The sequence below is a fragment of the Callospermophilus lateralis genome, chromosome 10, assembly GCF_048772815.1.
Source record: "Callospermophilus lateralis isolate mCalLat2 chromosome 10, mCalLat2.hap1, whole genome shotgun sequence".
In the NCBI taxonomy this organism is placed as follows: Eukaryota; Metazoa; Chordata; class Mammalia; order Rodentia; family Sciuridae; genus Callospermophilus; species Callospermophilus lateralis.
Window position 1 is genome coordinate 83195156 of NC_135314.1, and position 17627 is coordinate 83212782.

A 17627-nucleotide genomic window follows, 5' to 3' on the forward strand; every position below is an offset into this window, starting at 1 on the left:
TAATGGCACCTTTACCTTTGATTTCTGAGGGGAAGGGATTCATATTTTGTAATCAAATTTAAAAATTCTTAATTGTACTAATTTTCCTTTCCAGGTTTATCCTTATATTTTATTGCCATTTTGAGTGAACATTTTCTTTATACCTGATTCTGGAGGCAGATAGAATTTTTTTTTTTTAACTCAGTTACATAAAACTGTTTTATAAGGCATTCTGTCATCATCTTTACTATCTGTTAGGAAAGTGGCATTTCCTGTTTATCAGTTCATTTGACTACTTTCCTCTAAGTTCAGTGTTTGTGTTATGTGACTTGTCTTTGGTTGATTTAAAAAAAAAACTGTCATAATCAGGAAATGATAAAAGGTGTATGGCCTTTGTAGCAAATGGAATTCCTAAAGAATAATGTATTTATGGAGTTTCAAAGGGAAATTAAAGTAAAATCATTTTATGGTTATTTTTTTAAATTGAGATTTAAAAAATTATTTTGAGTGTTAGTATTTTCAATTTAAAAATTTTTGGAGTTGTGTTTTGCCAAAATCATAAGAGTATCTTGTAATTTATAACATTGGTTTTTAACGGCTATAACTTGGGGTTGCTTTGGGCCATAGCAGACAGGGTGTCTTCTACTTCATCTTTAGCTTTGTACTTTTATCTGTTGTAGGCACTTAGTGTTTCATATGAGACTTGACTTGAGTTGGATTTTAATAGTTAAATGTTCTCAATGGCTGCTGAGAGGGAACATTAACTGACACATCTGTACTTGGCTGAAATTCAAGCCATTCTGAGCATGGAAGTCAACAGTGCTTGGCCGAAATTCAAGCCATCCTGAGCATGGAAGTCAACAGTGCTTTGAAAATAAGAACCCATCAAATTCAAAGCAAAGAAGAATTTTGAAACAATTGAGATGTTTGAAATGTTTGAAACTTATCCGGGACAGCAATTGAAGTGACTTTTAATGAGCAAAGGAGGAGGGAGAAAAATAGGAAATTATCTGTTTTCATATTTAGAAAGAATGTGTGTATTTAAAAATGTTCAATATAAATACTAAGATTTTTATTTCAGGTTATGAAATATTCTGAGAAAACTAATAGAAAATTGGGTCAATATCAAGTAACAGATTTTTATAAAATGGAATATTATAGGGTATAAGATTAGGGTAAAAACAAATTAGTAAAATGGAAAAGAGATGATCCTAATGTAAACAATAGGAAGATTTTTTGTCACAATTACAAGACTATAGCTTGAAGGAGCAATATTTGATCAGTAACATTCAGAGAGAGATTTACCTGGAAAGTCTTTCAAAGATGACTTGTTTAGTTTTCAAGCAATTGCTGATGTTAATCCTAGTAGTATATCAGAAGTCATTGTATTGGAATTATTTGAAATGAATGGGCTGTCAGTCTTAAAAGTTATTCCTAAGATTTTGTTATAATGGTGTTTAAAAGTTTTGGGTCTGGGATGTAGTTCAGTGTTGAGAAGCACTGCCTACCGTGAATCCAGTCTGAGTTCAATCCCTGGCATCAAAACCATTACAAAAATAGCTTTATTAACATAATTTATGTACCATAAAATTAATCCATTTAGATATACAAGAATTTAGCAAATTTATAGTTATACAATCATCACAATCCAATTTTAGACCATTTTCATTGGTCCAAAAAGTCTATTGTGCTCCTTTGAAGTTAATTCTCTTTCCTATTCTCAACTCTAGGTAAACTCACTGATTGCTTTCAAGTGTAAGTTTCCCCATCTAGAAATTTCACCTAAGTAGAATCATACAATTTGTACTTTTTTGCATCTTTCATTCAGCATGTTGTAGAGGTTTATCAGTGTTTTACTTTATATGTACTTAGTTCTTTTGCTTACCGAATTATTCCAGTGTTTGGATATACTATGCTTTGATTTTCTAAACTGGTGATAAGATATTGGCTTACTCTTTTAATAATAATGCTATGAACAGTAACGTGTATGTCTTTGTGTGAACAAATTTTCATCTCTGCAATGAAATTGCTAGATTGTGTTGTAAATTTAATTTTTAAAAAAATACTGTGAAACCTTTTTCTAAAGTATCTGTACCATTTAGAATTCTGCCTGCCATAACATGCGAGGTTTGCAGTTCACATTCTTGTCAATGCTCGTTTTTGTTTTTTACTTTTGCCATTCTGGTGGATGTGTATTTTTTTAATATTTATTTTTTTAGTTGATCACAATAGTTTTATTTTTATGTGGTGCTGAGGATCAAATCCAGGGCCTCGAATGTGCTAGGCAAGAGTTCTACTGCTGAGCCACAACCCCAGCCCCTGGTGGATATGTATTGTAAGTGTACAACTTAACACCTGGCTATCCTAATTCATGTATGGAATGTGCAATTTGGGTGAGTATTCAAATGACCCAAGGGATTGCTGTAGAATTAGTTAAGTTACTAAAATCATGGATCTGTACTTAATTTGGAGGTAGTATTTTCTGTAAACTAAGCAGGTAACTCTTAACACCTGTAGTGCCCTCAGTGATCTCTCTCCAATTGCCGTGAGGTGGAGTGGTGCAGACTATTGGTGTGTGGCTGGTGTCTTGTGTACCTTGCTTGATAGAGCTACCCAGTTAGCTTCTGACTGGTAAGGGTAATTAAAACTTAACATAAATTACTGTGTACATCTCGTTGTTTTCCTGTCTTTTGGGAATTAAAAGATTGAGTTTATAGACATTTAGTTGATATCATTTATTGCTGAGCACTTTTCAGAGTACTCTTGTAGTTGAAGTGAGTACATTTTATTTTTAAATGCTCTTATTAGCACATTATAGTTACACATAATAGTTGGGTTCATCTTGACATAATTATACATGCATGGAGTTTAATTGGGTTCATCTCAGTCCCCAGTGCCTTCTTTTTCCATTCCCTCCTCCTTCCCACTATTCCTCTTCCTCTATTATGCTGGTCTTCTGTCCAATTTGTTTTTTAAGTTGGTGCTTTATAGATATACGTAAAGATGGAATTTTTAGACATAATGTAACCATTGAATTAATTCTACCTTTCCTCCCCTTTCCTGCCCATCTCCCCACCGCCCCCATTCTTCTACTTCACTAATCTTCCCTCTGTACCCTTAGAAAATATGACCCTGTCCTGCTTTTTTCCCTTACCTTACTCTAGCTTCCACGTGTGAGAGTGTTTGAGCCTTGACTTTCTGTGTCTGGTTTATTTCACTTAGTAAGATGTTCTCTAGTTCCATCCATTTGCTGACATGCCATAATCTCATCTTTTTTTTTTTTTTTTTTTTTAAGATGCTATTAGGGATTGAACCTACAGGCGCTTAACTATTGAGAGACATCCCCAGCCCTTCTGTTTAATTATTTTGAGACATGATCTTGCTAAATTGCTTAGGGTCTCATTAATTTGCTGAGGCTGGCTTTGAACTAGTGATTCTCCTGCCTCAGCCTCCCATGCTGCTTGGATTATAGACATGCATTATTGTGTCTGGGCATAATTTATTTCTTCGTGGCTGAGTAAAACATTGTGTATATTTATATATTATATTTTCTTAATTCATTTTTCTGTCAATGGGCATCTGGACTGGTTCTATAATTGGCTATTGTGAATTATTCTGCTGTAAATATTGATGTGCCTGTATCATTAGAATATGCTGATTTTAGTTATTTTGGGGTCAACACCAGAAGTGGCATAACTGGGTCATATGGTGATCCTATTCCTGTTTTTTTTGGGGGGGGGGTGGGGGGGGTGGGGAGGACTCTATATACTGCTTTTCAAAGTGATTGTACTCATTTGCAGTTCCACCAACAATGTGTGAGTATAAATTTTCCCCTACATCCTCACCAGCATTATAGATAGACTAATTTTTTTTTTTTTTTCTCAGTGCTGGGTTTTGAACCCAGGGCCTTGTGCATGCAAGGTAAGCACTCTACCAACTGAGGTAAATCCCCAGCTCCTATATTCTTGATTGTTATTCTAACTGGAGCCAGATGGATTCTCAATGATTTGCATTGCCTGATTGCCAGGCATGTTGAGCACTTTTCAATGTGTTTATTTGGCCAGTATTTCTGTTTTTAATGGAAGATTTTGGACACGCAAAAGGAGACTAACATAATGAACCTGTTTCAACATGATTGATTCATGGCCAGTTTTAATATCTTATTTTTTAGGTGTAGATGGACACAACATAATGCCTTTTTTTTTTTAAATGTGGTGCTGAGGATCGAACCCTGGTCCCGCCTGTGCTAGGTGAGCGCTTTACCACTGAGCCACAATCCCAGCCCTGATTCATGGCCGGATTTTGATTTATCTATGACACTCACTTTTTGACCATTAATTTATTTTGAAGCAAGGCCTAGAGAGCAAATTATTTAATTTGTAAATAACTTCAGTTATGTATGTATACAAGATAGAGCTTGTAAATATAACCATAATTCTGTTTTTACAGATAAATGTTAACAATTTTTTAAACAATTTCCTAATGTTAATACTTTAAAAATAGAACTCCCAGAACTTAAAAAAAAAAAAAATTACAAATGAGCAAAGGTTTTGAACTGACATTTCTAAGAAGGAGGATGACAACATTGGAGGAAAATGGATGGAGAAAATGGATGGAATTTCAGAGCATTATGTTAAGTGAAATAAGCCAGACTCTGAAAGTCAAAGAGTTAACGTTATCTCTCGTGGAAGCTAGAGAAAGGGGGGAGAGGGGTGTGTGGGGGCAGAGTTCATGAAAGTAGAAGGAAGATTAGTAGAGAAGGGGACCAGAAAGAGGAAAAGGGGAGATACTGGGTGTGGAATTGACCAAATTATGTCATGCATGTGTAAATATGTCTCAGTGAATCCCACAATTATGTATAATTTCCTTTTAAAGGAAAGTTTATAAGTAAAAAGCTTTTAAAAGTTCCTTTTAAAATGAGGATGTGGAAACATTGTTGGTGAGAATTAAACTGGTACAGCTGCTTTGAAAAAGAGTTTGGCTGTTCTTGAGAGTTAAACAGCATGTGATCTACCAGTTCTATTCCTAGGTATGTACTCAAAGAGAATTGAAAACGTTCACACAAAAACTTGTACATAAACACTGGTAGCATTTTATATTTGATAGTAGCTAAAAAGTTAAAACAATGCAAATGTTCATTAACTTGACAATATGCAATCCATACAATGAAGTAGTTAGTACTTGGCGTCGAAAAGGTATAAGGTATTGATCTGATGCTACAAGGTGGATGAACCTTGAAAACATGCTATGTGAAAAAAATAGTCACAAAAGGGCCTATATTTTATGATTCTGTTTATAGGACATGTCCAGAATAAGCAAATCTATAGAGAGAATTAGTGGTTTGGGGGAGAGGTGGAGAACAGTGAGCGACTGCTAATGGGTATGTATTTCTTTTGGGATGATGAAAATATTCTGGAATTAGATAATGGTGATGGTTATACAACTAGTGAATACACTAAAAACAGATTTTATGCTTTAAGACAGTCTTATGGCTTGTGGATTATATAGCCATATTTATTTTAAAAAATACATGGCCTAGGGGGATATAAAGCCCTGGCTTCAATCCCTGTCACCACAAAATAAATAAATACAGGCATGCATATGTGGATTATATAGCCATATTTATTTTAAAAAGTAAATACATGGCCTGGGGGTATAAGGCTCTGGGTTCAATCCCTATCACCACAAATAAATACAGGCAATCATAGCTAAAGACAATGGAGCTTCGTAATACTGGCATTCTTTTGGAGATATTGGAAAATTTGCTAATTTCACCTGATTTTGTTAAGACAGCTGCTGGTGATTCATAGGATTGTTACATATTTTGTGCACATGTAGCTCTAAATTTCCCCTCTTCAAAGTATTTCCTTTTAAAAACACGAAGAATTGTGCCCTTCATTTTTTTTTTTTTTTTTTTTTAAGATGCTAGAGATTGAATCCAGGGCCTTGCAATAGGCTAGCACTTTACCATCGAGCTGAGCTACATCCCTATCCCAGTTCCCTTTAAAAGTTGGTATTTTGTGTCAGGGTCATCTTACATTGCTGAGGCTCAGGATCCTCCTTCCTCAACCTCCCTAGTAGCTGGGATTGTAGGTCTGTGCCACTGCTCCCAGCCTGTTTTGTAATCTTTGATGAAAGAAAGTTGGTAAATAGCAGAGGAAATCCATCTGATAGAATTGAAGGTAAATTGTACTTTTGTCATATCTAGAAGGTAAGTAGGAGGAATATGTTTCCAATTATTTTTCAAAGTTTAGGGCCTTAGAAGCTTTCTTATGAGTAGTGGTCTTAAAGGGCCACTCTGCATAGCACTCAGGTTTGAATTACTGCCCAGCCCACATGTAGCTGATTACAGGTAGCTTGGGATCTGACTGTTGTATCTCTACTAAGCAACAAAGAATGGTGGTGGGTGGTTTCTGTGTTCTAACCTTAACCAGGGGAAAATAATGGCATAAAACATTAATGTCCTATAAAATTACCAAAAGAATTTAGGAAGTCTGTTAAGATGGAGTTACTTCCTTTGATTTTTCTCTTCAAGCCCTCTCTGCTGTCTCCCCTTAACTTTTTATGGTGCTGTGGATTGAACTCAAGATTGAACTCACATGCTAGGCAAGTACTGAACTATGTTCCCAGCACTTCCCTTACTTTTTTTTTTTTTTTTTAACAAGGGTTTAGTTTTATTTTCCCACAGGATTTTTAAAAATATAAACTAAAGATAAATTACATTTCACATCTCAGCCCTGTAATCTGCCAGCATGTCTTGTTCCTACAAGGTGCTACGTAAGACTATGTAGCAAAGTCTTTTATAGCATTTGAGATAAATAGAAAAAGCAGATCCTAGGGAAGCCTGGGCAGGCCCAAAGGCTGAGCTACATGCTGTTCTCCAGAGTAGTCCTTGTCTTCAGATCTTCATATCTTCTTATTCATAATAACATTGCCACTAGAGTCTTCATACTCTTCCTCAGTGTCAGGCTGTCATGTTTCTGAAACCTTTTGCAATTTCAGCTTGGCCCCCAAGAAGACAGCATCCTCAATCTGTGTCACATTAGCAAAGTGGACAGCATTTGGGATGTCCAATCACCTCATGCCATGGGCATGACACCATTCAGGCCCACAAATGTCACAGTTGTGGTTGATATTTAGGCCATGAAGCTTATACAGCCAGTAAGGTTGGCCATCACAGCCCAGGGGCAGGTTTTTGGGGGTTGTAAATTATCTCATTCTTTTCATCTTCAGTTTCACTCTCACCAACTGCTCTTCCTCCTCCTCTTCTCGCTCTTCTCTTGTCCTGGCTTACTTGTGTTGTACATTTTCATGAATGAGCTGTTGCTATTCCCCAAGATCTCCACATATTCATAAATCTGAGCTTCTAGGAAAGCAATGTCTTTGTTCCTCTCAGTGTCTCACTTTGATTTTGGATTTTTGGCAAACAGGTGTTAAGGGATTTCGGGGACTTTCCTTTTGTGCTGAATAATCTCTGGGCTTGCTCTTCTAGGGTCCCACCACATTTCAGCACTAAATCTTAAGAGTGCAAATTTCAATCTGTCCAGACCCATGGAGGCCAACTCCTCCCAGGAGGAGAATGCAGAGAGGTCAAGATGAGGCTCCACATGGGTCAGGCACTGCTTGTCTCTGACATCCAGGAAAGGTACCATTATTCCACTTTTAAACTTAGTCTGAATCTTCCCCAAAAGTTCATTCTCATCTTGAATGGGCTTTACTCTATCCATGTAATCCTGAAGGTACTCAAGCAGCATCTCTACTGCATTCTTCCTTCTTTAGGAATGTCAGAGGTGGACAGGAATGTACTATAATCCAGCTTCTCAGATGCCTTCAGATTAATGTACTTGAGGTTACAGTCATGGAGATCATATCCCTCTTCATCTGTAAACTCCACCAGGTTTTGTGCCTCTTCTCTTGGATTCTCACCGGCTTTCAGGAGCTCCTCAAATTCCATTTACATAGGCACACAGATCTCATTTGGGTGCTTCCAATGGAATTCCTTTATTTGCTTGAGTCTGTAATAGAATTCAGCAAACTCATTGGGTCCTGAAATAGCATTAAGCTCCTCCTTTTATAATCCATCTTTATCGTTATATAAATCCCTCAGATTCCCACTGACTTCCATATACCTATCTTGCATGGCCTGGGTGCAGTAGTCAATATTGATCTGGTCCTGGCCAGTGGACTTCTTAGTGAGGATCTCTTTGGCCATGACGTCCATGAGCCATTCTTTCTCCTCATGCTGCTGCTGCTCCAGAGTTGTCTCCGTCTTCCCTTCGACATGATACCTCCCTTCCCTTAATAGTGCTGTGACTTTGTTCACAGGAGCTTGTGTACTTCTGTAGGCCAATCCTATTACAGCTGGGATAAATCTGTGTAGCCCCTTTTCCCCGAGTCTAGGTTTCCTAGCTGTAGCCAGTTCCTTGTCAACCTCCTCACCTTAGCTGATGAACTATGGGTTCATCTAGAGGGAAGGAAACCTTCATATTTGTAACCATCAAAAAAGACAAATTTGAACAAATAAGTTAAATGATCTAATTGGACTTATTTGCAATTTATGAATGTGGTAGAAACTCACCTCAAAATAGAAACTACATTGGGCCTTGGCAAAATAGTTGTTTTTTATAAGAAAACTTGAACTAATGGGCTGGGGTTGTGGCACAGCAGCAGAGCACTCGGCCTAGCATGTGCGAGGCCCTGGGTTCGATTCTCAACACCACATAAAAATAAAATATTGTGTCCAACTACACCTAAAAAATATTAAAAAAAAAACCCTTGAACTAACAGGAATGAAGAAACAACATTACACTGAAGGCAGATTGGTTCAGGTTATTTTCCTTGTAAGGGTTAAAGCAGAGGCAGAGGAATCATACTGGCTGAAACAGGACTTTTCTGGGGGATTTCTCTGTCTCTCCTGATCCCTCAGAGGCTCAGATAAACAGCTTAGTTTTGGATGAATGTATCTTCATTTTATATATCAGGAAGACAAATAGCAGTTCAGTCCAAACCCATTGCCCACTATGAGTTACTACAACATGAAGTGTTTTACGTCTACAAGGGAAGGATAACTTCTCTTCATAGAAAAGATCTTTCATTTCCTATAGAGAAAGAGGGGTCTAGAAAGTAGTTACTTTAAAATGTTTTCTAAAGTTAGTTTACTGTCAGATCCTTTCAGAGAGCCTGTTTGATTTGTTGGTTTCTTTTAGAGTGAGAGACCCCACTGTTTTGGAATATGCCTTTCCCTTTGACCAGGCTGGAGAGGAGCCATCCCTTGGTCTAGAGATGCTAGTGCCAGGATATGGCTGTGAGGGCTTATCCAGTCATGCAGGGTACCAGCTCTCAACCTAGCTGATTTAACCGCTTAAGCTCCGGCATGCAGACTCTTCTCAAAGACTGTTTTTGTCCTTTCGATAGAACCTTATCACTACTGAGATCACAACTGGCTCAGCATGAGATACCCATTTTGGTGAGCATTTTGATCCTACTCAGTTTGAAGAAATAATCCATAAAATGACAATTCAGCCGAAATGGAACCCTTTCGAAAATATGACTAAAACAGGCTAGGTTTTATATCTGTTGTGGGTAGTTAGCAGAATCCCTTTTGTCTCTATTATCCCAGCCTTTCTCCTGACTTCTAAGAAGCAGGACATACCACTGCTTTACAGAGAATATTATTAAAAGTACTTTGAGACAGCAGTGGGCCTGATCTCATTGTTACAATTCTGTGAAAAAATATAATATACTATAGTGTGTATGTGTATATATATATATATATATATATATATATAAGAGAGAGAGAGAGAGAGAGAGAATATTAATATACTAAATATACTGAAGACCTATACTTTTAGGTCTTCAATTTAGGTTCATGACTTGATTTGAGTTAATGTATACATATAGTATGTGAAGTAAGGGTCTAATTTTCTACTTTTTTTTTTTTTTAGAGGGGGGGGAGAGAGAATTTTTAAAAAATATTTATTTGTAGTTTTCGGTGGTCACAACATCGTTATTTTATTTGTATGTGGTGCTGAGGATTGAACCCAGCGTGCATGCCAGGCGAGCGCGCTACTGCTTGAGCCATATCCCCAGCCCCTCTTTTTTTTTTTTTTTAAGGATGTCCAATTTTTCCAGCACCACTTGTTAAAAAAGCGATTCTTTCCCAATTTAATTATCTTAGTACTTAAAAAAAAAAAATCAATAGCCCATATATGTGTGGGTTTATTTCTGGACTTTCTTCTGTTCTGTGATTTTGTCAACTTCAATAAAAAATAGAGATTCTCCAAGGAATAATGATATTTATTTGAGAATAGCAGAACATTGCAGTGAAAATACATGTGCTATAAGTAAACCATGGGTATATTTTAAGACCGTGGGGCAAAGGGCAAGGGTTTTTATTTTGTCTTGTTTTTTCAGTGCTGTAGATTGAACCAGGGCTGCTTTTAGCTCCATCCCCAGCCCCTCTTTATTTTTTATTTTGAGATGGATCTCGATAAGTTGCCAAGGCTGATCCCAAACTTGCCATCCTCCTGCTTCAGCCTCCAGGACAAAAATGAGCAGAATTGCATCCGATTTCTGATTTTTTTTTTCTCTTTTTTTTGGTACCAGGAATTGAACCCGGGGTGCTTAACCACTTAGCCACATTCCCAGCTCTTTTTATATATTTTTTTTGAGACAGAGTCTCACTAAGTTGCTGAGGTCTTTGAATTTGCGATCCTCTTGCCTCAGCCTCTGGAGCTGCTGGGATTATAGGTGAGCCTGCATCAGATATTTTGAAACGAATCTCCTTGGCTTCAATAAACAATAGCAGTGGCATCAGTCTGAGGTTAAACAGACAGTTGCTGGGCAGATGTCTTTGTAGAAGCACTTTTTCCACAAAGGTTGTGGTGGCTCTGTGGAAGTGTGTGGTTCTGGCGCTCTTTGGTTACTGTGGTTACTATCAGTTACTATAGTTGTTCTGGGTAAGAACCCTTCTTTTGTCACTTCCCTGCTTTATTTATCTCTCTTTTGTCTTAGGTGCCTCCATTTTGCTCTAACAACTGTCACATTTCTTTCACAATATGTGTCATCTTCCACATACACGTACCACTCTGCCTTGGCTACTGCAGTTTTATGCTTTGACATCGGTGCTTTAAGTTTTTCAACTTTGGTCCTTGGCATTTCCATATGAATTTTAGAATCAAAGTTTCCTATTAAAAAAAAAAAAAGCTTTGCCTAAAATCCTGCTGGGATTTTGATGGATAGTGTTGTAGATCAAGGAGAGGCCAGTTTGCCCCAGAGGATATTTGCAACAATGTCTTTAAATATTTCTTAATTACAATTGGAATGGGGTGGTGCTACTGGCATCTAGTGGTGCCAGCGATGTTGCTAAACATCCTGCAATGCGCAGAACAACCCTATACAATAAAGAATTAGCTGAGTGCCCAAAAGTAGTGCAGAAAATTGCTGAATAATGGGGGTGTGAACATCCATCCACAAGTATTTGTTTGAGTACCTGTTTTCACTTTGTGTGTGTATGGTGGGGGGACAGGGTCTTGCTAAGTTTCCCTTGAATTTGCAATCCTATTGCCTTGGCCCCAAGCAGCTAAGGTTACTGGTGTGCACCATCATTATGCCGTTCCTGTTTTCACTGATTTTACATATATGCTTAGGATTGGAACTGCTGATACAGTAATTCTATGTTTAACTTTTAAATGAGGAACAAACTGTTTTCCAAAGCAGCTGTGCCAGTTTACATTTCTACCAGTGCTACATTATAAAGGTTCCACTTTCTCCACATCCCTGCTAACACTTGTTATCATTTATCTTTTGATTAAAGCAATCTTAGTGGGTATGAAGAATTTCATTGTGATTTTGATTTGCATTTCCCTAGTGATTAATGCTAATACAAGTATTGGCCATTAGCATATTTGCCTTTAGCAAATATCTGTTTAAATCTTTGTCCATGAATTTTTTTTCTATTATACTAATAAACAATGTAAAATGTACCATGTTAACCATTTTGGAGTGTGCAGTTCAGTAGTATTAAGTACATTCAAACTTGTGCAACAGAGTTCTAAAACTTTCCATCTTACAAAACTGAAACTCCCTACTACCCTGCCCCCAGCCCTCGGTTACTACCAACCTTTGTTTTTTTGTTGCTTTCCTTTTTTTTTGTTTTTTGCAGGGTACTGGGGATTCAACCCAGTGACACTTTACCACTGAGCTACATCTTTAGTCCTTTTTATCTTTTTAAATTAGTTTTTTGATTGTCAATAGAATTTATTTGTATGTGGTGCTGAGAGTTGAACCCAGTTCCTCACACATGCGAGGCAAGCGCTCTACCACTGAGCTGCAACCCCATCCCCCTTTTTTTATCTTTTATTTTGAGATAGTCTCTTGTTGAGTTGTTGAGGCTGGCCTTCAACCTGAAATTTTCATTCAGCTTCCTGAGTCACTGGGTTTACAGGTGTGCAGTGCTGTGCCTGGCACACCAATCTTATCTTTTCTATAGAATTTACTACTTTAGAGATCCTATATGAGTGGAATCATAGAGTATTTGTCTTTTTTGAGATTGGCTTATTTTCAAAATGTCTTCCAGCTTTGTTCATGTTGAAGCATTTGATAAGATTTTCTTCCTTTTTTATGGCTGAATAATATTCCATTGGATGTACATACTCCACCTATTATTTATCCACTCATCTGTTGATGGACACTTGGGTTGCTTCCATCTCTTGACTCTTGTAAAAAGTGCTTTTGTGAACGTGGATATGGCAAGTATCTTTTTGAGAACTTGCTTTCAGTTCTTTGAGATACGTTCCCAGAAGTGAGACTGCTGAATCATATAGTAGTTTTGCTTTGAAGTTTTGGAGGCATGGCCATACTGTTTCCATAGCAGCTTTACCATTTTATAATCCTACTAAGAGTATGCAAAGATTTCCATTTCTCCTTACCTCTTGAACTATTGTTATCTTTTTCTTTCTTTTCTTTAACAGTAGACATTCTACTTATTCTGAAGTAATATGTCACTATGGTTCGGGTTTGCATTTCTTTCCTGATTAGTGATATGGAACTTTTATTTTCATGCTTGTTGGTCTTCTGTTTGTCATTTTTGGAGAAATGTCTAAGTCCTTTGCTTATTTGAAAACTCAGGTTGATTTTCTTCTTGTTATTGAGTTGTAGGAGTTTTTTCCTAGCCCCTTGAAAGATAAATGTTTTACAGATATTTTTTCCCATTCACTATTTTTTTGTGTCCATCAATGCTCAAAGAGTTTTTCAGTTTGATGTGTAGCCCTGTTTGTCCTTTTTTGCTTCTGTTGCAGGTGCTTTTGGTGTGATATCCAAGAGTTCACACAAATGTCATGACGATTTCCCCGTTTTCTTTTTCTTTTCTTTTTTTGTTGGTACTGGGGATTGCAGCCAGGGGCACTTTACCACTTTGATACATTCTCAACCCTTTACATTTATTTTTGATTTTGGGACAGGCTATGTTGCTGAGGCTGGCCTGAAACTTGCCAAGCTCCTGCCTCAGCTTCTTGAGTCACTGGGTTCCTTTACATTTTCTTTTGGGAGCATTATAGTTTGGGATTTTATGTTTAGGTCTTTGATCCATTTTGAGTTAATTTTTGTGTATGGTATAAGGAGGAACCTAACTTTATTATCTTGTGTTTGGATGTCAGTTTTTCTATCGCCATTTTTTGAAAAAACTGTCCTTTCTCCATTGAGTAGTCTTGGCACCCTAGTTGAAGACCATTTGACCGTATGTGTGAGAGCTTATTACCGGGATTTTTCTGATCCGTTGGTCTATATGTTTGTTTTCATGCCAGTGACATCCTGTTTCCTTGTTGTCATTTTGTACTATATTTTGAAATTAGGAGTTGTGAGTCCTCCGACTTATTCTTTTCAAAAATTGTCTTGGAGAGCAAGTTCTTTCCTTTTGCCTTTGTAGCCACAGCTTTGAAGGTGTCCAAGCATCAGAAGAGTACCCTGAGCTGTGACCAAAGATCATCTGGTGTCCCCAGGGAGGCCGATATGTCCCCAGGGTGTCCCCAGGGAGGCCGATGCTCAAATGCCAGACAAGGTAGCCTGGGTGAGGAGATGCAGATTCTGCAGGTGGTCCAGAAGATACTGTGAATATAAGATGACTAATTCCCCACATGTCACAGCCTGTACCTGCAGGGTGCAGGGGAGCGTGTTCAAAAGCAGGTGGATTCTCCATTCATGTGTAATGTCCACGTGAGCCAGATCTGTAGTTGGAGACTATATCAATCATTGTTAAGGACTGAGGGGAAGAGAATGCAAGAAGCTCCTGGCTGCCCGGGTTGAGGTGGCAGGGCAAGACTAGGGAGCTGGTGAGCACCTCCAGGCCAAGGAGAAGATGGGGTTAACATGGTCCAAGCAGCAAGAGACCAAGAACTACAGCTCTGGTGTCTACATAGTGGCCTCAGTAATTTATAAAGAGTATGATTGAAATAAAAATCTTTATCTGCAAAAAGAAAATTGTTTGGATTATTTGGAATTCTTTGAAATTGCATTTGAATTTTAGGATGGATTCTATTCCTGCAATAAATGCCTTTGGGATTTTCATAAGGATTGCATTAAATCTACGGATTGCTTTGGATCATATGGACATCTTAACATTTAAGTCATCTAATCCATACACAGGAGATGTCGTTTCCTTTATTTATGTTTTCTTTAAATTCTTTCAGCAATTTCATTCCTTTGTTTAGGTTTATTCTTAGGTATTTTATTTTCTGATGCTATTGTAAATGGAATTATTTTCTTAAGTTTCTATTTGGATTGTTCATTGTTAGTGTATAGAAATGCAATAGATTTTTGTGCATTGATTTGTGTCCTGCTATTTTGCTGAATTCATTTATTCTAATAATTGTTTTTTAAAAATATATATTTAGGGGCTGGGGTTGTGGTTTAGCGGTAGAGTGCTTGCCTCGCAGGTGCAAGGCCCTGGGTTCGTTCCTCAGCACCACATACAAATAATAAATAAATAATAAAGTTTAAAAAAATTTGTTTAAAAAATATATATTTAATTTAGTTGTACATAGATCTTTATTTTATTTATTTAAATGTGGTGCTGAGACTCAAACCCAGGGCCTCACACATGCTAGGCAAGCATTCTGCCACTGAGCTACAACCCTACCCTCCTAATCATTGTTTCATGTGTGGGTATATATACAAGATATTTAGGGTTTTCCACTTATAAGAGCATGTCATCTGTGATCAGAGAATTTTACTTCTTTTTTTTTCTTGCCTAGTTGCTCTGGCTAGGACTTCAGTACTATATTGAAAAGTGGTAAAAATAGGCATTCTTGTCTTGTCCTTGATCTTGATGACAAAGCTATCTTTCACAGTGTATGATGTTAGTTATGGGTTTTTTTTTTTTTTTTTTTTTTTGTACTAGGGATTGAACTCAGGGTCACTCAACCACTGAGCCACACCTCCAGCCCTATTTTGTATTTTATTTAGAGACAGGGTCTCACTGAGTTGCTCGGTGACTCACTGTTGTTGAGGCTGGCTTTGAACTCATGATCCATCTGCCTCAGCCTCCCGACCCCCTGGGATTACAGATATGTGCCATGGCACCCAGACAGCTAAGGGTTTTTCATAGATGGCCTTTATGAAATTGAGGTCATTTACTTTCATTTCTTGTTTGCTGAGATTTTTTAACATGAGAAGTTGTTGAGTCCTGTCAAATGTTTTATTCTGCAACTCTTGAGGCGATTGTGTGTTTTTTGTCCTTCATTCTGCTGACATGATATTTCATAATTGAGTTTTGTATATTGAACCATCCTTTCGTTCCAAGAATGATTTCCACTTAGCTGTGGTATAATCCTTTTAATGTGCTGTTGAATTCAGTTTTCTTGTATTTTGTGGGGGATATTTGCATCAATATTCATCAGGAATGCTGACCTGTAGTTTTTTTGTAAACTCTTTGGCTTTGGCTTCATAGAATGAGTTTGGGAATTTCCTTCTTCAGTTCTTGTATAATTGGTGTTCATTCTTCTTTAAATGTTTGGTAGTTTTCTTTTTTAATAATAATAATAGTTATTATTATTATTAGTAGTAGTAGTAGTAAAATCATCTATCTGGTTCTGGGCTTTTCTTTGTTGGGGAGTTTTTGCTTATTTGTTTTTTGGTACCAGGGATTGAACCCAGAGGTAATTAACTTCTGAGCCATATCCCCAGCCCTGTTTGTTATTTATTTTGAGACAGGCTATTGCTAAGTTGCTCAGGGCCCTGCTAAGTTGTGGCCTCCAACTGTGATTCTCCTGCCCCTGCCTCCCAAGTTGCTGGGATTACAGTTGTGCACCATTGAGTCTGACTTTATGGCAAGTTTTGGATTACTGATTAAATCTCCTCACTAGTTATTGGTCTATTCAAGTTTTATATATATATATATATTTTTATGATTCAGTCTTGGTGGATTATGTGTCCATTTTTTAATTGGATTCTTTCTAATGTTGAACTGTAAGTTCTTTATATCTTTTGGATATTAGATTATTATCAGGTACATGATTTAAAACTATTTTGTATTTTGTGGATTGTTTTTTCACTTTATTGGTAGTGTTTTTTATGGCATAAAAGTTTAGTTTTTTTTTTCCCCACAGTGGTAGGAACTGAGCCAGCATCTCATGCAAGCTAGGCAAGCAAGTACCCAACAACTACCCCCAGCCTTGTAGCAATGGTTCAAAAATCAGAAAATGAGACCGACTCTATTCCTTTGTTGTAATTGGAATTCCTTACATATTGTGTTTACTTTGTAGCTCAGTTTTGGGAGCAATCATAAATTTTAAAAATTTTATGTGTCTATATGATGTTCTTGATTCCTAATGTTACCACCTTCATTTAAATTCTTCACGTAGGGCTTGTATGCCTGAAGTGTCTTCCTAAATGTTCTTTAGTCTGCTGCTCTTCCAATCACTTGTTTGCACTGTTGTCAGTAAATTTATCTAAAAAGATCCTTTGGTGACTCCCCATAGCTTTCAGAATTTATTTACTAACTTATTCAAGTAAATGTCCCTAATTTCTTAATAAATTGGAAATTAATCGGCGAACAAAGTAGACAAAATCATTCCTTTCTTGTGCTTAACACTATAGTGTGGGGGATGCAATACCCAAAATCAATAAAATATATGGTATGAGATACAGTATTATGGTTTGGATATGGAGTGTCCCCCCAAAACTCCTGTGTTAATGCAGAAATGTTCAGAAGTGAAGTGGTTGGATTGTGGCAGCTATAATCTAATCAGTCCATTCAATTCTAGATTGAATGGACTAACTGGGTGGCAACTGTAGGCAGTGGGCTGTGGATAGAGGAGGTGGATTGCTGGGGGTGAACCCTGGAAGGTGCATCTCCTCTGTGGATCCTTTTCTCCCTTTGCTTCCTGGATGCCGTAATGGAGTAGTGCTCTTCCACCACATCCTTCCGCCATGATGTTCTGCCTCATCTTGGGCCCAACCAATGAACTAGTCAGACCATGGACTAAACCTCAAGAAATGTGAGCCAAAATAAAACCTGTCCGCCTAAGTTGTTGTTATAGGTATTTTGGTCAGAGTGACAAACGGTTGACTAAAACATATAGTAAGAAATTCTGTGACAGGGAAAAACAGGGAAGGGGTATATATTTAGTGCCACATTGTTTGCATTTTTGTAC

The 17627-nt window shown here is 37.4% G+C and overlaps 1 pseudogene; it reads right to left on the reverse strand.

Moving 5' to 3' along the window:
* Positions 1–6845: 6845 nt before the first annotated feature.
* On the reverse strand, positions 6846–17394 carry LOC143407887 (splicing factor 3A subunit 3 pseudogene; annotated as a pseudogene).
* Between the last annotated feature and the right edge of the window lie 233 nt (positions 17395–17627).